The sequence below is a fragment of the Mauremys reevesii genome, linkage group 5 (assembly GCF_016161935.1).
Source record: "Mauremys reevesii isolate NIE-2019 linkage group 5, ASM1616193v1, whole genome shotgun sequence".
NCBI lineage: Eukaryota > Metazoa > Chordata > Testudines > Geoemydidae > Mauremys > Mauremys reevesii.
The window spans coordinates 134674856-134696891 of record NC_052627.1 but is presented as its reverse complement, the minus strand read 5'-3'; the positions used below and the strand labels follow the sequence as shown (position 1 = coordinate 134696891).

The window sequence follows — 22036 nt, the reverse complement described above, 5'->3', positions numbered from 1 at the left end:
GAAGATACAAATAGTTGGGCAAATTTAGGAAACCAGCATCCTGGTGCTATCTCAAAATTCTGTAAGAGATACATAAGACTAAGGTTCAGACCCAGATAAATATCTCTATCACTTTTTAAAACCCATGAGGTAAGTAAAAAACCCCAGTGTAAAGATAGATTTACTAAGATTTATTAAAATTAAACAAATTAACAAAGGCAACAGAATAATAGCTCAAAGGTTTGACCCAAAAGGCCATAAGGCCTGGTTTCCTTCTACCCTTAGCAAGCTATGGGAACTCCTTTACTTGCAGGAGATGACTTTCACTGGCAACTCGGACTGAAAGGCAGACAGCTGGTCGTGACTGCGGACTGCTGCCGCGGTTGCTGGATTCCGGACCTGTAACTGCCTTAGATGGGATTACAGGAGAGACACAGACTGAAGCTGGATCTGGGTACCCCGCGATGGTCTTCAGGTAGGTATCTTGTGAAGAATCTTTCCTCTCTTGTGCGTGGAAGAACTAGGCATGGGCTTCCTCTGTGGTGGACAGCCCCTGGTGCTGAATGTGCTGGCCTTAAATAGACTTGGGCATGTGACCTTTTCCCACCACTTTTCTTCCCGCCATTGGGAGAAAAGGTGTCAAAGACTCAACCAAAAGGACCCATAAAATGGAGTCCAAACAGCAACTTGACCATGACCATTGACCCATAAGTTTCACAAAACAGTACATAAAAAGCACAGATGAATAAAAATGAGAACAATAGATAAACTCTAATAAATGCTACATTTCCCCTCCTTGATGGTAAGAGGAGATACACCCTCTTTGCTGTCACAACTCAACCACTCTGATTTCATACATAATTACATTTATACCAACTTAAATGGAACAATGAATTTGTTGGACTTCACTCATTTCTTAATCCAGAAAGTTAAACATACCAGATATATAATAATGACCACTTTAACAATCAAAACCACTACAACAGGGTGCAATAATAGATGCCATACCTCATTATAATCAACAGACCCTCCAAATAGGTTTTCCCACCAATGATTTGATGCAGTGTCACTTCTGAATTCTTTTAAGAACTCATTTGATTTGATCTGAGGCATGATGTACCGTAAGCATGACCTCTTTTCCTTCCCTTTGAATTTGTCTTAAGTGGTATTTCATTTCTGGGTGGTGCATAAGATGTTTTAAGGCTGATATATTCACTCCTAAGTGAAATGGTTCATATAGGAGTCAATGTGTTTTATGGTTTGCATGGTTACTTTGTGTCAAGTGAAATTCATGTCACATTACTGAAAACAGATAGATGTTTATGAATGGGTTGTGGGGAATTTTGTGGTAAACATTAACAACGAACTCATGGCACCGGCTGTGAATACAAATACTATTGGCATCCACTAACACCATAGTGGAATGATTAAAATCAGATGGATGCATTTTATAATGGCATTTGCCCTCCTTCAAATTAAGACATACATGAGAAATCTCGATGACTTCTGAGCTACATGTATATCCCTGCACCTTTTCCTTAATGCATGATTGCAGGTTAACAGCATGGTATTCACTGTCCTTCTGATGGACCCATTTGCTGAGTTCCACTGGAGCAATACAGAGTGGTTAACATTTAGACCTAAGGGCACTAATGGTTACACCCATTCTTCCTGGGCTTCCTTCAAAGTCAGGATACAGACAATGATGGTATGGTTACTGTGAACCATGCCCTGTCTGGAGCGTGGCAAAGGACCAATGTAGTCTATCTGTAGACGGTGCCATGGTCCCCCGATAGGCTGATTTAATAATGGACCCTTCACAGTTCTATGATCTGGATTGTTCTTGGTGCATTTTAGGCAGTTCCAAATGTGCTGTTCTGTATCCTTAGCCACCATCCAACTGTCAGGATCCTTTTAACAGTCTTCCTGACCCCAAAATGTCCCTGTTGATGGGCTAGTACGATCAGTTCTTTTCTGAGGCATTTGGGGATTACTAGAACTGGGATATCGTCCTTGGCATCATTCTTACTGGCCATGATGAGTTCACTCTGATGCTTAAAAATGTTGTATCCCCTATAGTTCTGCTTTCCCAGTAGGTTTGTCACTTCCTTGTCCCATTTCTGTAGCTGTATTATGTCCAATTGGCTTTGTACTTCTGTGGGTTGTAACTTGTGCATGATGACCTTCGATTTCTCCCACAGAGTCTCAGGACCCATAAGGGCAGCTTGTTTAGCTAGGATGTCTACTTTGTTATTTAGCCTGGAGATTTCAGCCATGCTTTTCCTGTGTGCTCTTTAAATAAGTAGGTCTGTCCTGTCCTGGCTTCAGCCAACCTCCATGCATGCACAAGATATTTAGCACATGCAACTGAGTTGTTATCAGCTGAGGTCATGTTTCTAGCTATCCAAACTGTCATCCAATCTAGGAGGGCTCTGATGGCCCAATCCAAGTCAGAATATATGATGATGTCAGATTTCAAATCTGCTGTATCCAGGGCCACTATTGTGCAGAATGAGGGATGGCTGTACCCTGCAGCCCTCTTCCAGTTTGAACGGCATATCCCATACAAGGCTTGCTCTGTTGATGACAACTACTCCTGTAGACAAACCATATGTCTCGGCCTGCCTTCCTTAGCTTTTTCAAAGGAAACCTCCAGCTGGAAAGGAGATTTGATGGTTTCTACCTCCTCCTGTGGCAGTGGGCTTTCATGCTCTTCACTCTATGTGAGCAGAACCAATGGGATTGTTGATAGGGTCATTACCTTGTCCACCTGCACCTCTCTAGTGAGGAGGCTCAATGTCCATCCCACTAGGTGAGGGTTCGACACCCTGTCTTCATTAACTTTTCCAGACAAGACATAAGGTATGGGAGTATGCGTTGTCCATACCAGCACTGGGGACATCCCGATAAGATATTTCCAATGTTTCAGGGACCAGATGAGAGCCAAAACCTCTCTCTCACAGGGCGAGTACCTCTTTTCAATCTCGGACAGGTGTTTTGATCTGTAGGCTACTGGCTTAAGACTCGCACCACTCTGTTGCAGCAAGACAGTGCTCATCCCTTGTCCCATAGTCGAGAGTTGCAGATGAAATGGCTTGTGAGGATGGGGGTATGTGAGCGCAGGGGCTTGTGCAAGAGCTTGTTTAAGTTTACAGACAGCTTCTTGCTCTCGGTCTCCGCAGATCCAATCCTGTCTTTTTCTGAGCAGGGCATAGAGGAGTTGAGAAATCTCTGCTTACCCATCTATAAAGTCTCTTGAGAATCCCATAAGGCCTAAAAAGGACCTCAATGCAGAGCTATCACATGGAGCTGGCAACTTGCAAATAAGATCTATTCTACTAGCATCTGGTCAGTGTCTGTGCATTCCTAGTTCTACTCCCAGGTAAGTCACTCGCTATTTTAACAACTGTGCCTTCTGTGGACTGATGAGAAATCAAGTTTCTTGAATGACCTTCAACACCTCATCTAAGATGTTTAGATTTTTTTCTCTTGATTTCGTGGCTACTAGAATGTCATCCACATAACTGATGACCTTGTCTTTATGGTTCAGGTGTTTCCACATTCTTGTCACATATCTATGACACAGCGAGGGCGCATTGTAGTATCCTTATGGTACCCTGGTGAATGTTAACTGCTGATTGTCATACGTGAATGTGAATTTGTACTACGCATCATGATGCAGAGGTATCGAGAAGAAGGCATTGGTCAAGTCAGTCATGGAAAACTATTGCGCACCGGTGACTATTGCTGACATGATCTCTGGGAATTTAGCTACGATGGGTTCTAATCTAGGTGTTACATGATTCAAGGCTCTGTAATCTACTGTCAGTCTCCATGTGACCTTGTCAGATTTCAACACCGCCCATATTGGAGCATTACAGACACTGGCAGTTTCAGCAAGGACTCCTTGTTCTTTTAACGAGTCAATGGTACTTTGGATCCCCTCCTGGGCCTCTTGCAAATATTTGTACTTTCTCTGTGGCCTCGGATCTGGATCCCCTACCATGACTTCTGCTTGGATCTTACCACAGTCCAACTTGTTCTTAGCAAAGATGTGGGAATATTTGCTGGTGATCTGAGCTATATCTTCTCCCCATGAAGGCATCCCAATCTCGATTGGACCTCTCAAAGCGTCTACACAGTGCGAGGCCGACACTATAAATCCTCCTTCCTCATTCTGGCCCTGAATTAACATCTGATTTGGGAAGTCCACAATCATATTCAATTTCTTCAGTATATCTACCTCCAGGATACCATGTCAATCTAGCCTCTGCATCCCAAAGGTGGCCTCCATCATCAATGTCCCTATTATACATAGGATGGGTTTTGAGAAGGGAGCTGTGCTTTCTCTGCCATTATAGCCTTATAGCACGTTGATCTCTTGGATGGGAAGCTTTTTGATGCGTGGAGCTGCCCTAGTACAGACTATAGACATTGTGGCACCTGTGTCCAGCAGCATTGTTTGCTGTGTTTTGCCAAACTCCCCTACCAGGCAGATGTCAGCCACTGGTCTCCCCTATTTGTCATTATTAATAGGTGCTACATATGAAGGGGGAGGGAGAGCTTGGCACCCTCATAAGGAGCTTTGCAGCTCTCCTGGTCTTGGAGGAGTCACTGCATTTGCTGTTGATTTGTCTCCCTCTACTTAGACAACCTCCTAAGCAGCTCCTCTATGGGCAGGCGATCGATTTGATCTGGGGTTATGTATTTTAAGAGCCTTTTCCACAGGACTGATCTAAATCCCTTCATTTCATTTGCAGCTGCTTGACTGTAATTGGAGTCTCAAGCCTTGGCTGAATCATTATTCCCTTTTCCTTTGAACTCATTGACCTTCTTACTATCAGCCCCTTTGATTGCAGCTACTTTTTTCTTGTTCCCAGAGCCAGGGTAAGCCTCGCGTTGTAATTCATAAGATTTCTGAGTTTGGCTTTCTAATTCTTTGAGGCTAGTTACCCTGGGGTTAGCTGGTCCCATTCTCAGTGCTGGTAGTAGACCTTGCACAAACTTCTTCCTGAACTCAGGGGTGTCACATGTTGCTGCTCCATTTATGAGTGGTGACATACCAGTAAGCCAATATAAGAAATGATTTCTAGTGAGAAATTTCTCAGGTCTTTCATTTAATTTCTGTCTGTCAGAGTACATTTTACCCAAGAGGTTCTCATGGGGATAGTATAGTTTGGTTACTGCTGTGTAGATATCTATCAGTTCATCTACATTATCCATTTGGACTTCACTTGGCAGAGCCCCAAACTCTCCCTGTTCATGCACTCTCTTATCAGGGTGACAGTGTCCTCTTTGCTGATACCATCTGTGCTACTAATTTTCACAAGCCAGTCTATGGCATTTTCCTTATTAAGTGGGCCCATGTTCTTACCCATTCCCCATGCCTGTTTTGGCCCTAGTGCACAAATTTCACAGCGTGTTTCAGGTGGTTTGTTGGGCCCATAATGTACCACTATGGTGGTAATTGGTACAATTGAAGGATATTTCCTCTCCTCCTCCTCTACTGAGATCTCATGACCTCTTTGGGGCAGATGGTGGAGTATAGCTGTCACTGTATTCCGGAAGTGCTATTTCCCTTTCTCACTCATCCCCATCTGAATCTGATTCCCTTGACTCATACCCCTTTAAGGGATCAGTATGGAAGGCACTTATAACCCCTTGTGTTCCGTTCAGTTTCTCTTTTAACGTGTGTATTCTATGATCACACAGACGATGATTCCCAGTATCCTTTTTGGCTTTTGTGACCTCCTTCATCAGCTCCCATACTGCAGCCTGGGAATCTTCTAATTTCTTTGCCAGTATGTAATTCTCTTTCTCTTTCTTTATTAAATTTCCATTTAGTTTTTTTATTTGTTTTTCTAATTGGTTTATCTGCAGTGTTTGATTTAATGTTGCATCCGACGAAGTGGGTATTCACCCACGAAAGCTCATGCTCCAAAATGTCTGTTAGTCTATAAGGTGCCACAAGACTCTTTGCTGATTTAATGTTAGAGCTGATGCGGTGTTATGCTGCATACTGAGCTTTTCTAACTCAGCTTCCTCGCTATTTACTTGTCCTTGAGCTCTGGAAGCAGGCTCTTGGTGGAGTTCCACCTGTTCATCTAGCTCAGGGGTAGGCAACCTATGGCATGCTTGCCAAAGGCAGCACATGAGCTGATTTTCAGTGGCACTCACACTGCCCAGGTCCTGGCCAACGGTCTGGGGGGCTCTGCATTTTAATTTAATTTTAAATGAAGCTTCTTAAACATTTTAAAAACCTTATTTACTTTACATACAACAATAGTTTAGTTATATATTATAGACTTCTAGAAAGAGACCTTCTAAAAACGTTAAAATGCATTACCGGCACGTGAAACCTTAAATTAGAGTGAATAAATGAAGACTCTGCACACCACTTCTGAAAGGTTGCCGACCCCTAATCTAGCTCGTTAGCTACCATTACTAGACAGTATAATAAGGCTCTTTTCTTGGTTTTCTTAATAGGGGAGGGCTTAGAGATCAGAAATCTCTCCCATGTTTTACACAATTACCCAATGCATTTCCCCCTGAAAATAAGTTCTCTTCCCATGGGTTCCGATTTTTCCCAAATAAGTTGACATAAAATTCAAGGAAGTTTTTATTAATCTGCCTTGTCTATCCGGTTGATCCAAAAACCTTTACTGCCATCTTACCCTGTCAGCTGCTATCCTACCCACAAAAATGTTCTGCCTATCACAGAGAGACCAGAGCCTCTCTATTTCTCAGATAGCTCTCTATTCCCGAGCCTATCTGCACCCACCAGGCCGGGATGGCCGGAACCTCTTTCCCGTCACATGTCTCACACTCAGCAGACTGTCACAGCTGGAGTGCCGATACAATAGAGTTCTCTGGCTCATTGCGCCCACTGGGCTTTCTTGGAACCAGAACCGGCAGCCTGCACCAGGCCACAGAGGCTGGAGTCTGCCAATCTCACTGGGTCTGTTGAGCTGGTTCTTTACTGTGCTTTCCTAACCTTTCGGCTGGAGCGGGTACACAGAGCTGCTTCTCTGCGGCTCAGGCAGCGCACCTCTCAGTGCCTGCCACAAGTCTGTGTGTTGGAGAGTCAGCAGCTGAGCAGTATTGGGACTTCCCCCCGGCCCCTGCCCCCAAAGTCAAAGGTCCATTTTTTCCCCTCAGACCTTTCCTGAGCAGATAATAACGTAAAGAATGGACAATTTAAGAGGGGGCTCTGAGCGGCAGTGCAAAGCAGATGTTCAAAGCAGCAGTTTTAAACAGGGTTTTAAACTGGGTCCTGCCACGGTCGCCAGAACTGTTACCTCAAAACTCTGTAACAGATAAATAAAACTAAGGATCGGACCCAGATAAATATCTCTATCACTTTTTAAAGCCCATGAGGTAAGAGGGATAGCTCAGTGGTTTGAGCATTGGCTTGTTAAACCCAGGGTTGTGAGCTCAATTATTGAGGGGGCCATTTAGGGATCTGGGGCAAAAATCTGTCTGGGGATTGGTCCTGCTTTGAGCAGGGGGTTGGAGTAGATGACCTCCTGAGGTCCCTTCCAACCCTGATATTCTATGATAAAAAAAACCATGTGTTAAGAGAGATTTACTAAGATTTATTCAAATTAACAAAGGCAACAGAATAATAGCTCAGAGGTTTGACCCAAAAGGACATAAAGCCCCACACTGGTACAGCAACCTGCCCTCATCCTTATGTCCCCACCAGGCATGAATCAAGCCCAGTGTCTGTAGAGCATTTTGACCATGAAAAGTGCTACATATACATGTTCAGCATTATTGTTTTAATTAGATAGTTTAGGCCAACAATCTAGGTTTTGTAAAAAGAAAATATATTACACTAATATTAATATAACCTTTTCTGTGCATCTAATCTAGCCATTTTTAGAGTGCCCATCACCTTCATATCTTCTTGCCATTCTCAGTGGCAATCTGGTTTGTTTGCATGTAAACTCCTGCTGTGCCAACTTTCTAATTGCTGAAAACCGACCACCCCCTGCCTTGCCTCTTTCCCAAAGAATCCACCCCCTGTGCACTCCTCTCCCCCATCCTTCCATCGCTCACTCTCCACCACCCACGCTCATTCCCCCCTCCCAGGACTCACCTGCTACCTGCAGAGCCAGGCTGGGAGGTGCTGACATGGAGCTTGAGCGCCTGCCCAATCGGGGCATAGCAAGTCAGAGCGGGACTGGGGCACAGTGGGACATGGCAGGGGTCAGTCCCTGTAGTGAGGGGCCAGGGCTGGGGTAATTGGGGCACAGCGGGGCAGAAGGGGGTGTGGACAGGATTCCCCTCTCCTGGTGGCAGCACTTACCTCTTGGAGCCTGGTTTGGAAGCCAGCCACTGCTCTCTGTCAGGCTTCAGCAGCTGAGCAGAGAGAGCAGCTCCATGTGGCTCCAGACACAGCTGCTGCTCTTCCCGGCCCCCCAGTGGCAGAGGCCAGTTACTGTGGCCAATCAGACTTTTAGCGTCCTGTCACCTGTGCTGACTGGATGCCGCCATGTTCCCTTTTCAACCGAACGTTCCAGTTGAAAACCGGACACCTGGCACCTTATTTGTGACCCAAACACTGAAATATTTCACTACTTCATGAGAACCAGACATCAGATGAGTGACCTTCATATCAACTGCCCCGCCTGCCAACCCTCATCAGAGACATGCTAGCTTGTTTGGGCTGTGTGTAAGGCTGGGGAAGAATGAGGCCATATTTTTGGTACGAATATTTATTTATGTAGAATACAGTGATATTTGTATCCTAGAATCATGTTGATAACAGTGTTGAATTGGGTGTTTTGTTCAAAGGAAATGTTAAAATGAGAGGAATAGGCCACGTTTTTCAAACTTGAATCCTTCCAGTTATCTACTCCTATGTGGAGAATTAGATATATACTTATATTTAAGTATCTAAATATGGGCTTAGGCATATGGCTGGATGAAAATTTTCTGTCAAAACGGTTTTTGGTTAAACTACATTTTTCACAAAGAGCATCTGTTTTCCACAGAAAATTTAGTTTTCAATAAAAAAAATGCTCAAAAATTTTAGCCAAAAACAGAACAATTTTGATTGGGAAATGCCACTGCAGTGCCTCAAGGGAATTGTAGTTCAGGTATCCTATGTCCTCATTCTCCTCTATGGTCTGAGTTCTCCACCTGGAATGCATCTTCCATGATGCATGTCGAAGAAAAACTTAGTTCTCGCTTTTTGTTTGGGTGCAGCAAGATTAAATACTTTATTATTTCTCCAGTAATTACCATGGAGGGAGAGAGTGCCATAGGACACAGGGTCCTGGACAGGTCTCTCAACTGGTAAACAATTACATCAAGCCTTTATACCTTTGTTACAGACAATTTCTAGCAATCATGGAGACAGTAAAAAGCAACAAATACATTTTGTTTATACATAAGCTTTTCTGCTATCTCACTAGAAAAACAAGACTGCAAGACTGCATATTGCAAGGTCGTAATAACTTTCACACAATTCACTCTGTCTTACATTATCTTGCTTCCTCACGTCACCAGGGTCACAGTTAGCCTAACTCATGCTAACTAACATTCATTAAGATCTCTTCAAAACCTTGTTAATTATTTACTGGCTTCCACACTCCCCCCTTTTGTACTTCTAGTACAACAAATATTTCAAATCTCAATTTGCATCAAACCATGGATGTCAGATTCTACAGCAAATATGTCAATCTTAGGGGTTTTCATGGGATGTAATGACAATGCATGATCAGCACGAACATGAAAGGTATTATTACTAGCATTATATCCTTTACAACAACAAGAACACAATCCTAAACTAACTAGCAACACCACAAACAATAACATTCCCATAGGAATAAAATAATGGTGGTGTCGTACAATTTTGGTTACAAAGCACAATACACCATACTCAGTACCTAAAGTAGACACTCTATAAGCTGTATGAAAGGCATACTATTCAGCATGATATACATATCCTGAAGCATATGAATTTGCCCTTGCAACGCAGAGATTCTTCGAACCTCTGGTAACAATGAAAGCAAATTTTGAAACCGATCAGGCACTACTCTAGTCCAAGGAAAATATACCTGAAATCTAAAAGCTACTGGCAACATTCTATCTGCAGGCCAGGAAATGATAGGATTGCCTGCAGCAGTGGTAAGATTAATATGTATATCCATAGGCGGCAGGTTTGTATAATTTTTGGTGGGGCCCAAAATGGTGGTGCCCCCCCGCTCCCGCCCTGTAAGCCGATATAAAATGAAGCTACAACGCGTCAGTGCCACAAGATTACAAGGGTCAATTAAAAGTGGAAAGTCAGAAGCAGCACTTGCCTACTTCAATATACAGTATTATATTTTGTTGCATCTGTTGTGATGAAGTGGGAATGTTCTTAATATTTTCTCTGAATACTGTGTGGGTGCCTCAGTTTCCCCTGCAAGATGCCAACTGAAGGTGTTGGGGACAAAGAGATCAGGTGGCCTCCTTGTCCAGAAGAGACACAGAGGCCAGAGGAGGGAGTGTCAGTTTGGAGCTGGCTGGTGGGAGAGACCCAGAACTTGGTTCTGGGCTCCCCACCCCAAGATGGACCTGACAGAGGTTCTGTTTTCTGTACCAACAAGCTCTGTTTAAACTGTGTTCCCGTCATCTAATAAACCTTCTGTTTTACTGTCTGGCTGAGAGTCACATCTGACTGCAGAGTTGGGGTGCAGCGACCTCTGGTTGCCCCAGGACCAGCCTGGGCAGACTCACTTTGGAAAGTGCATGACGTGGAAGGGCATGCTGAATGCTCCGAGTCAGACCCAGGAAGGTGTAAGCTTCTTGCCCTGGAGACAGTATGCTCCGAGAGAGGCTCCCAGAGTCCTGACTGGCTTTGTATGGAGATGTTCCAAAGCATCACAGCATCCCCTTCCACACCGTGCATTTCCCAGAAGTCCGCACAGGCACTGACACTGCCTCCTCCGGCCTTTGTCTCTTTTCCAGGCATTAGGAGGCCACCTGATCTCTCTGTTCTCCAACACCTTCAGTTGGCACCTTGCAGGGGAAACTGATTTGGGAGAAATGAAGTAAAAGCTGCCCAAACCGAGCTTGAGCACTCCTGAATTTTGAGGTGTTCAAATCTGGAAGGCAGGTGCTGGGGGTGGGAGAGGGCTGTGGGCTCCATGGGGGAGCATGGCAGCAACTGTCTGGAGCTGCATGGAGCCAGATACGCTGGTCTGAGTGGCACAGTAAGCAGTTTGGGGGTTGGAGAAGAGGTAGGGCGTGCCGGGGGGCAGTCACGGGACAAGGAGCAGGGGGAGTTGGATGGGGCAGAGGTTCGAAGGGGCAGTCAGGGGACAGGCAGCAATTGGATAGGCATGGGAGTCTAAGAGGTTTATCAGGGGACAGGTAGGGTGCGGTCCTGGGGAAGTTGGGTGGGGTCTCAGGAGGGCAGTTGGGGACAAGGAGAAGGGAGGCTTAGATAGGGGCTGAGGTACCAAGGGGCAGTTAGGGGCAGGGGTCTCGGGAGGTGGGGAACAAGGACCAGTGGGGCTTAGATAGGGGTGGAGGTTCTGGGGGCAGTTGGGGCTGGGGTCTGGGGAGGGCAATCAGCGGACAGAGGCTGGGATTCAAAGGGCTCTGGGCTGCTGGCAGCGCGAGGATCCCAGAGCCCTTTAAATCCCAGCCCGGCTGGGAGTCAGAGGACTCTGGGCTGCCCGCTGCGGGAGCCCAGAACCAAATCTCAGCCGCTGCTGGGATTTAAAGGGCTCTGGGCTGCCTGCAACCGCGGGGAGCCCGCAGCCCTTAAAAACTCAGCCGCGGCAGGGATTTAGAGGGCTCTGGGCTGCCTGCAACCGGGGGGAGCTGAGACCCTGTTAAATCCCAGCCGGCGGCCGGGAATCAGAGGGCTCTGCGCTGCCCACTGCGGCGGGGAGCCCAGAGCCCTTTAAATCTCAGCCGCGGCTGGGATTTAAAGGGCTCTGGGCTGCCTGCACGAGCACAGAGCCTTTTAAATCCCAGCGCGGCCGGGAATCAGAGGGCTCTGGGCTTCCCGCTGCAGCAGACAGCCCAGAGCCCTCTGATTCCCGGCGGCTGGGATTTAAAGGGCTCTGGGCTGCCTGCTGGGAGCCCAGAGCCTAAATCCCAGCCGCGGCCGGGAATCAGAGGGCTCTGGGCTGTTTGCTGCGGCGGGCAGCCCAGAGCCTTTAAATCCCAGCCGCGCCGGGAATCAGAGGGCTCTGGGCTTCCGCTGCAGCAGACAGCCCAGAGCCCTCTGATTCCCGGCGGCTGGGATTTAAAGGACTCTGGGCTGCCTGCAGCGCAGAGCCTTTTAAATCCCCGCCGCGGCTGGGATTTAAAGGGCTCTGGGCTGCCTGCAAGCGAGGCGCAGAGCCTTTTAAATCCTAGCCGCGGCGGGAAGTCAGAGGGCTCTGCGCTGCCCGCTGCGGCGGACAGCGCAGAGCCTTTTAAATTCCAGCCGCGGTTGGGATTTAAAGGCTCTGGGCTGCCTGCGAGCCCAGAGCCTTTTAAATCCCAGCCGCGGCCGGGAATCAGAGGGCTCTGGGCTTCCGCTGCAGCAGGCAGCCCAGAGCCCTCTGATTCGGCTGGGATTTAAAGGGCTCTGGGCTGCCTGCAAGAGCCTTTTAAATCCCAGCCGCAGCCGAGAATCAGAGGGCTCTGGGCTGCCTGCAACCGCGGGGAGCGCAGAGCCTTTTAAATCCCAGCCGCGGCTGGGATTTAAAAGGCTCTGGGCTGCCCACCGCAGCAGGCAGCCCACTCTGGGCTGCCTGCAGAGCCCAGAGCCTTTTAAATCCCAGCCGCGGCCGGGAATCAGAGGCTCTGGGCTGTTTGCTGCGGGCAGCCCAGAGCCTTTTAAATCCCAGCCGCGCCGGGAATCAGAGGGCTCTGGGCTTCCCGCTGCAGCAGGCAGCCCAGAGCCCTCTGATTCTCTGGGCAGCCCTGGCGGCGGCGGCGGCAGCGGCGCTCGAAGCAGGGGAGAAAAAATATTGGTGGGGCAGAGCCCCTGCCTGGGATTTATTCATGGGGCTAAAGCCCCAGAGCCCCATATAAGTCGGCGCCTATGTGTATATCTTGTAAAGTGGTGGCATTAACGCACACACAGCTATCATTAGCTCGAAAAAGTGGGTGTCCTGTCAGGGTAGTTCCTTGACCTCCACCCTCCCAGCAAATATTGTCATAAACAGTGACAACTTCCCTGGCTTCAGTTTCTGTACACACTGAAGCTGTGGTGGTTCTAAGGGCCAAAATGTCCATAGAGTTCCTAACCCCATCCAAATATCAGCTGTAATCCCAGGAGCACTAACTAAAAATCGATTAGGAGTATCAGGCGGTCTCACTTCCCAGATATCTCGGTGAATCACCCAATCCCACATGCATGCTCCCCATGGACCCAGCAGGATTCGGTATGTGGGAGCCCACACCCACCCTAACCGGTCCATATGCTTGGAAGGAGCACTGTGAATGTCCACACTTCCATCCAGAAAGTGTCCAAGTATGTCTGCATGACCACAGATCAGATGGCACTCCTGATGTGACAGTAAGGGCAGTGGGCCAAGTCTGGTCTAGATCCCACTGCAATGCCTTCCCAGCCTCAATGATATTCAATACCATCTCTGTCAGTAACTTCTGGGTCATAGAACTAAGGGCGGAAATGACATAGTACTCACCAACTCCAGCCCGTACTTAAGATAGCTGAGTTTTAAGAATAAGGCTAGTGGCCTTTAAGAATAGTCCAAATGGCTACGACACTATTAGCCCCAGCCCATAGGGATCTGCCCAATGTCCTCTTATTCCAGGTTCTCCGTTGTGCTAATCTAATGGCAGCCCCTTGTGAGCAATCTGGGTATGTAAAAGTGACGTGAAAACTGGATAAGGGCAATATCATTTAAAATCCAATTAGGGAGGGCAATACATACTGAAGGATTTATCCAAAACACAGGGCGCAGCCTGTAGAATAAACCCCAAAATCCAATTAATACCACATTCCCAAGCTTGGGTCCCACAAATTCCTTCCTGCCAGAATGTAATTCATTGCTTCTTCACCAGGGTCAGTTCTCAATGTCCTTTTTAGTCAGTAATTCCTGGACTATGGCAATGTCAGTGGAGTGAGTGTTTCTTCTTCTTTCCTGAAGCAGTTGTGGTTCAGCATCCTACAGGGAAGAATACCAGGACATCATCCTGTAATGACTTGCTTTTTCCACAAAAGTTCAAAGGCACAGTAGTTTGTCAGTGGACAAGGGAGAGGTTGCTAGTACGTCACCTTGTCCTTCTTCCTGCTGTCCAGAAGCACAGTAAAACTAGAAAAAGGAATAGGCGAATTATCAGTAGAAAAATTCTTCTGATGTGGAGGGGTCTTTGTGCAGTGAGAACCCTGGGTCCAAGCAGTCAGTCTGTGGCACTTCACAGCGGTGTCGGTAGGCAGCAGGACTTGGAAAGGGCCGTTCCAGCGTGGAGCCAAGGCAGTCGTGCGTTGATGGATCTGTATGTAGACCCAGGCTCCTGGTTCTAACGAGTGGCAAGGTTGCACAGGATCCTTCGGTAGTGCTTCCATCACCTGTGTATAAAAAAAGACTTAACACATTTCATTAGTGCCTGACAATACTTAAGCATTATGTTATCCAGCAAATGAATGTCCATCTGAGCTGGGGTTAGTGGGGATGCAGTTGGTAGTCGCATTGGGTGTCCTGTCAAAATTTCATGAGGGCCGAGTCCAGTCTTTCGATTGGGAATGGCTCTCATACACATCAGTGCCAAAGGAAGGGCATCTGGCCACTTTAAGTGTGTCTCAGCACAAATCTTGGCCAGTTTATTTTTTTAAGTCCCGTTCTGACGTTCCACTGTCCCAGCAGATTGTGGATGATGAGGGCAGTGAAGGTTGTGTTGGATGTGCAAAACTGCACATAACCCCTTTACAATCTGTCCAGTAAAGTGAGTGCCACGATCACTGTTGATAGTCACAGGGATGCCAAAACGTGGTACAAAATCTGTAAGCAAAGACATCTACTGTCCTGCAGGGAAAAGCTTCAACCCAAGTGGTAAATACATCAACTAAAACTAATACATATTCATAACCACAACATTTAGACATATAAATAAAATCAATCTGAATATTTACAAAAGGTCCCCAAGGAGGAGAGTGGGCTGGCCGCTGCACACCAATCTCGTGTAACTGCAGCAACCATTCCCCCCCGTTCCCTTGGTAGGCAGCCAAGCGGTGTCCTTGACTGGGGCCAGCGCATGTTAGCCATTCTCTTTTTTTTTTTTTGTTCATTTAACCTACAAAGGAAACTTTTACTCTTCAATTATACACCTTTTTCATACCATGAACACATAAACAGTACTGTTATACAGTACAGAAGTATTATCATTCAATGTATGCCACATATACCCTTTCACTAAAATAACCTTATTACAGAACTTTGGAAGGACAAGCCAGGACAAGCACACCCACTTTGAGAAGTACACTTAATATAACTTCTAGTCCAATAGCTATCCACCATCCCCAGCCCTCTGGCTAAAAGTCTGAGGTAGCCAGAAGGATCCCTTGTACAATATGGGGAGTGGGTTAACTTTTCATGTCCTTGCTTCCAAAGACTGGCAGTATGCAAATTTTAATAACCACTCTAAATTAAAAGATTTGGCCAATGTAGTTTCTTTCTCTTACTTAAGAAAATGTATTAGACTTTAGTATATCACATTTTTCTGATGTAACCAAACACTTTGTATTCTAAGTTGAACAAAACAAGTATCTGCATTTCAATCCAATACTTCTGTTTGATTCCAAATCTGACCATCCCATGAAAATATTAAACACAACAATTCTGGCCACAAGACAAACACCACAAGACAGAACATAGAACACACAACATAATTTTTACTGTGCCAGTAAATCATGGTACGGTGAATGCTGTGCAGGTGGCATTAGTTTTCTTTGATTATCTGAAAGACAAAAACAGGTCTACCCCTTCTGGGCAGTCAATCATTACTTAAAACATACAAATACTCTTGTTGATTTCAGGCAAAATAGAGGAATTACCCCATATTTCTCGTATGTGTTTCTCAGACAGCCCTGGTTTCAGCGGCCTCTACCTTATCAGTTAGTTAATTTGCAGTAACACAGATTCTTTCTGGCTTGCTTTTTATTTTTTTTATTTTTTATTTTTAACTCCTGCTTAGAAACACTGGAAGGAAACAGCACCACTTATAGTGCCTTTAGAGCCTAATAAAATTTTCAGTACATAGCACTGTATACATTCTTCAACTGATTTAACAAAACATAGCCAAGTGATTGCAATCTAATAATTTCTTAGCCACTTTACCAATTCAAATCACCAGTCCAAATGTCCTTCTGAGTATTTGAAATTCAAAAGTTTCCAACCTGTATTCTCTCCCTGTCCGTTGCCTGCCCGCCTGGGCCCGATCCTGCTTTTCTCGCTGAATCGTCCCTATCCTAGGCACTACCAGTTTAGCTAGGAGGGTGGGCTTCACAACTAGCCCTCACCCTTCTGGTCTTGTCCCCAAAACATTTCTACTCACAAGACTACCCGAGTCCTCCCTAGTAAGGCTTGCCACCTGGGCAAAAATACATGGCCATTTACTTAACACATAATCCAAACCCCTTTGGGGGTCTACCCAGAGACCCACCCATTTGTCTGCTGACACTTAAACAGAAAAGAAAATTACACAGAGAGCAAAGAAAATTACAGTCTAAGCCAGATTTTTCCACTTCTATTACATTGTCCGTTACAGGGGGGCGGGACAGTAAAATCTCAGGACAACCTCAGAGCTTCATCACACACATGGCTTCCACCCTGAGGAATTACGAACGAGAAGTTCAGTTCCGCTCACACACCTAACGCCCAAATGAACAGAGCAGAAAAACAACAGTAACCGGTCAAACAAAACAGAGCCAAAGCTAAATTGTGCACCAAAACCAAATAGTGTTTCCTTATTCTATTAGAGCTCACCTTTAATCATGCAATCCTTATCATATAACACCAACAATACCAAACAAAGCAAACACAAAATAACAAGGGTAAAACAGATAGATGGTGTCAAGTATCAGAGGGGTAGCCGTGTTAGTCTGGATCTGTAAAAGCAACAAAGAATCCTGTGGCACCTTATAGACTAACGGACGTTTTGCAGCATGAGCTTTCGTGGGTGAATACCCACTTCTTCGGATGCAAGTGGTGGAAATTTCCAGGGGCAGGTTTATATATGCAAGCAAGAAGCAAGCTAGAGATAACGAGGTTAGTTCAATCAGGGAGGATGGGGCCCTGTTCTAGCAGTTGAGGTGTGAAAACCAAGGGAGGAGAAACTGGTTCTGTAATTGGCAAGCCATTCACAGTCTTTGTTTAATCCTGAGCTGATGGTGTCAAATTTGCAGATGAACTGGAGCTCAGCAGTTTCTCTTTGAAGTCTGGTCCTGAAGTTTTTTTGCTGCAGGATGGCCACCTTAAGATCTGCTATTGTGTGGCCAGGGAGGTTGAAGTTTTCTCCTACAGGTTTTTGTATATTGCCATTCCTAATATCTGATTTGTGTCCATTTATCCTTTTCCTTAGAGACTGTCCAGTTTGGCCGATGTACATAGCAGAGGGGCATTGCTGGCATATGATGGCATATATTACATTGGTGGACGTGCAGGTGAATGAACCGGTGATGGTGTGGCTGATCTGGTTAGGTCCTGTGATGGTGTTGCTGGTGTAGATATGTGGGCAGAGTTGGCATCGAGGTTTGTTGCATGGGTTGGTTCCTGAGCTAGAGTTACTATGGTGCGGTGTGCAGTTGCTGGTGAGAATATGCTTCAGGTTGGCAGGTTGTCTGTGGGCGAGGACTGGCCTGCCACCCAAGGCCTGTGAAAGTGTGGGATCATTCTCCAGGATGGGTTGTAGATCCCTGATGATGCGCTGGAGGGGTTTTAGCTGGGGACTGTATGTGATGGCCAGTGGAGTCCTGGTGGTTTCTTTCTGATAGATGGTGTAAATTCTGCAGGGCTCCCCCATTATTAAGTGCTCACCAAACTGTGACAAATTCCTGTTACTAATTTATCCCCCATGTCAGGTGATCAGACTGACAGAGCATATAATCAAATTTTAAAGCTTCATTAAAAATAATAAAACAACAATGGAGAGTATTGGGAATGCTCCCACCTCACACAGGAAAAACATGAATGCCCCAAGCCTTAAACCACTTTAATACTCACACATGTCTCACTGGGAAGTTAAGCTTTGCAAATATAATTCCAATTCTGTAACTTGTACTGCCTTTGGTTTGCCTCAGTTTCTATTTTCCACAAGCAGCTGGGGCTGAAAGCAGTTTTCTTTGCACTTAGCATAGTCCGCACTGATTCATGACCTTGAACACAAAACAACTTCTCCTTTATCTCAGGGCTAAGCCGAATTTCAAATTAACCCGTTCCTAGACAAATTGCTCACACTGTGTCAGAGGTTTTTCTTTGTGATTAAAAGCTCCACTGAGATATATGATCTTATCTAGATTGAAGGTACCTTCTAATGGGCATTATTTAGATGGATTTTCACGCGTGTGAAGATTCCAATTCGCTAAATACCTGCAGGTTTTAGGACCATAATGTACGTACATGTAATATGCTGGGGTACCCTTAGGGGGTGAGGTGGAATATTTAGACAGTCCCTTACCCATTTTCCACTCACACAGGAGAGACTCACAAGGAAAGGGGAGGGAAGATGGGTTCACACACTCCTAGACCCAGGCAGCTTCCTCGCCGGACTATGCCAGGCTGAGTCAGCCCACCGTGGGTCGGATCTCGTAAAGATCCACTAGTTACCGGGCTAGCCCGTTAACAGCCACTCACACTGGTGTACACACACACACACCAAGGCCTCTTTTTCTTCCTTTTTCTTTTTTTTTTAACCCTTTTTTAACCTTTATCTCTTTAAAAAAAATTTTTTTTTTTTTTAAACCACGATGCATCTTTACCTGGTCCGGACCAATACCATGAGGCGGTATGACAACCCCTCTTGAGGCGGTAAAAACCCCTCAGCACCGGTGCATTCTAATGCATTACCTATGCATTACCTTATGCATTTACCTATGCATTTACCTTGGCCAACTCAGCAGTTCCCAGTACTGCTATAAACTAACGTTATTGGGGCCACTCCCCAATACCACTTTGCATCTGATCCTGCTGCACAGTCAATAAGTTCAGATGGCGTGAGCCCAACAGAGAGACAGACATCCTCAGGGACAGTCCTCCTCCGATACCCCAATAGAGATTTCAAAAGGTCTCATACCTCTCATGTGGTGCCATGGGGTTCGAAGGGGAAAGATCCGTAGTAGCCGTCTGTGGGTCCGTGGGCGTTGCCATCCCGGACGAGCCCCCAAATTGTCGAAGAAAAACTTAGTTCTCGCTTTTTGTTTGGGTGCAGCAAGATTAAATACTTTATTATTTCTCCAGTAATTACCATGGAGGGAGAGAGTGCCATAGGACACAGGGTCCTGGACAGGTCTCTCAACTGGTAAACAATTACATCAAGCCTTTAAACCTTTGTTACAGACAATTTCTAGCAATCATGGAGACAGTAAAAAGCAACAAATACATTTTGTTTATACATAAGCTTTTCTGCTATCTCACTAGAAAAACAAGACTGCAAGACTGCATATTGCAAGGTCATAATAACTTTCACACAATTCACTCTGTCTTACATTATCTTGCTTCCTCACGTCACCAGGGTCACAGTTAGCCTAACTCATGCTAACTAACATTCATTAAGATCTCTTCAAAACCTTGTTAATTATTTACTGGCTTCCACATGCACAATGGCCAGGGACTTAGATGATGCTTTGGCATGGCTCAGCAAGAGGGGAGAAGATTGTACTGCATTATGGGTGATGTAATCCAGCCAGGGAGCACAATCCATAGCGGAGAATAGGGGAATGAGGCATCCAAACTATAACTTCCATGAGGCACTACGGCAGGATAGCTGAATAGAAATGTTCTGGTTTAAAGCAAAAGTTTTCTGTTTTTGATTTTTTGCCAAAAAGTTGACATTTTCCTTGTGAAAAAACATTTTAATAAATTCATAGATTTGAAGGCCAGAAGGGATCATTGTGATGATCTAGTCTGTCCTCCTGCATAACATTGGTCATAAGACTTCCATGAATTAAGTCCTGCTTCAATCCAGTTGCAGTGTTTGAACCTGAGCATACTTTTTTAGAAAAGCACCCAGTCTTGAATAAATATTTCCAGTGATGGTAATTCCTACACAACCCTCAGTAAACTGTTCCAATGGCTAATCAGCGTTACTGTTAAAAATGTGCACTGTATTTCTAGTCTAAATTTTTCTAGCCTCAACTACCAGTCACTGGATCTTTTAATACCATTGTCAGCTAGATTGAAGAGCCCTCTATTATCCAGTTTCTCTTCCCCATGTAGGTACTTATAGACTGTCATCTAGCCATTCCTTTTCTTTGATAAATTAAATAGATTGAGCTCCTTGAGTCTTTCACTACAAGGCATAGTTTCCAATCCTTTAATCCTTCTTGTGGCTCTTCTTGGAACCCTCTGTGGCCCTGCAGGATGATCATGATAATTCCTTCTGTCCTTAAAATCTATGAGTCTATGAGTCTCTACAATTTATGAACATCCTTCTTAAAGTGTAGACATCAGAACTAGACACAGTATTCCAGTAGAAGTTGCACCAGTGCCAAATACAGAAGTAATATAACCTCCCTACTTGTCCTCAAGATTCCCCATATATAAATCCAGGGATCACATTAGCCCTTTTGGCTAGCATCACACTGGGAGTTCATGTTCAGCTGATTATCCACAATGACCCCCAAGTCTTTTTCACAGTCATTGCTACCCAAGATAGAGCCCCCCATCCTGTAAATATGACCTGCATTCCAAAGATGTAAGAACTTGCATTTTGACTTATTAAAACACATATTGTTAGCTTGTCAGCTGACCAAGTGATGCAGATTACTCTGTATCAGTGACCTGTCCTCTTCATTATTTACCACTTCCCCAGTCTTTGTGTCATCTCAAACTCCATCAGTAATGACTTTACATCTTCTTCCAGGTCATTGATAAAAATGTTAAATTGCATAGAACCACAAATTGATCCCAGTGGAACCCCACTAGAAACACACCTGCTTGATCATGATTCTCCATTGACAGTTATTTTTGAGATATGTCAGTTAGCCAGTTTTTAATCCATTTAATATGTACCATGTTATCTTTATATCATTCTAGTTTCTTAATCAAAATGTTGTGCACTACCAAGTCTACCTTACCAAAGTCTAAGTATATTACATAAGCACTATTACCTTATCATCTTTGGATGGTGTTATACCTTTCTCTGCTACATTGAAAAGCCCACTATCAAATATTTGTTCCCCATCTAGGTATTTATAGACTGTGATCAAATCACCCTCAATTAACCTTCTCTTTGTTAAACTAAATAGATTGAGCTCCTTTAGTCTATCACTACAAGGCAGTGGTTCTCAAACCTCCCAAGGGAGGTGCACGAATGCGTCAAGGGAGGCGCGAGCTGTGTGCTTTTTTTTTTTTAAGAGCTCTGGCTGTCACCCCCGGATGGCTGGGGCTTGTGCAGAAGGGCCGTGCGCATCCTGAAGGCAGGGATAAAGGAGACAGCTGGATCCCAGCCACCTGGGGCTGGGGGCTGAGAGCCAGAGCACCACCACCCAGGCTCAGGCTCTCCTTTCCACCCGACCCAATCCTTCGTCTGGAGGTGGTAGGGCTCCAGCTGTCAGCCCCAGGTAGCAGCAGCTGCACAGAAGTAAGGGTGGCAATGAGGCGCTAAGTCAGCTGTGAAAAGTGATATTGACTAATGTCACTTTTCACATTGCCAGCCTTACTTCCATTCTGCTGCTGGCGTGCCACTGCCTTCAAAGCTGGGCACCCGGCCAGCAGCCACTGCTCTCTGCGCTGCTTTCAGAGCTGGGCGCCCGGCCAGCAACCACTGCTCTCCCCGCTGCCTTCAGAGCTGGGCACCCGGCCAGCAACCACTGCTCTCCCCACTGCCTTCAGAGCTGGGCACCTGGCCAGCAGCCACTGCTCTCCGCACTGCCTTCAGA

At 45.6% G+C, this 22036-nt stretch overlaps 1 long non-coding RNA gene across 1 annotated transcript in view; it reads left to right on the top strand.

Moving 5' to 3' along the window:
* Window positions 1–321: 321 nt before the first annotated feature.
* Window positions 322–22036, top strand: part of LOC120406992 — a 33459-nt gene continuing 11744 nt past the window's right edge. Inside the window, exon 1 of the long non-coding RNA XR_005599720.1 lies at window positions 322–454. This is a non-coding gene — a long non-coding RNA (uncharacterized LOC120406992). The remainder of the gene's footprint in view (window positions 455–22036) is intronic.